This window comes from Halyomorpha halys, unplaced genomic scaffold (genome assembly GCF_000696795.3).
Source record: "Halyomorpha halys isolate HHAL.00 unplaced genomic scaffold, Hhal_1.1 Scaffold983.1, whole genome shotgun sequence".
NCBI lineage: Eukaryota > Metazoa > Arthropoda > Insecta > Hemiptera > Pentatomidae > Halyomorpha > Halyomorpha halys.
The window spans coordinates 2975-3390 of record NW_027115573.1 but is presented as its reverse complement, the minus strand read 5'-3'; positions in this window follow the sequence as shown (position 1 = coordinate 3390).

Sequence of the window (416 nt, the reverse complement as noted above, 5' to 3'; positions counted from 1 at the left end):
GGGGGGGGACTTTTCATATATAAAGCAGTCTTACAGTTGAATTCATTAGGATTCTTTCTCATCTATTTTTCTCTTTTTTAAGTTTTTGAACGTCAAGACGCTAGTGCTTAAGTTATATTTATAGATATAAAGTCAGTTATGTGTACATATATATTATATATAAATTATAGGCAGTGAAGTCGGCATAGGAGGAGTTGGGAAGGGAGTATGATCCTGAATGAATTGAAAGCTCATAAAATTGATATATATCAATATAGATCAAACTGCAAAAACTATCATAAAATATTTTACTCTAACAGTTATTAAAATTTAAAACCAAAACGAATGTAAATCTTATTTAGTAAACAATAAGGGATTCTATAGATATTAGGTTATAGTCAGTTAAGGTGCATAACCCTATATATCTGACTCAGCAT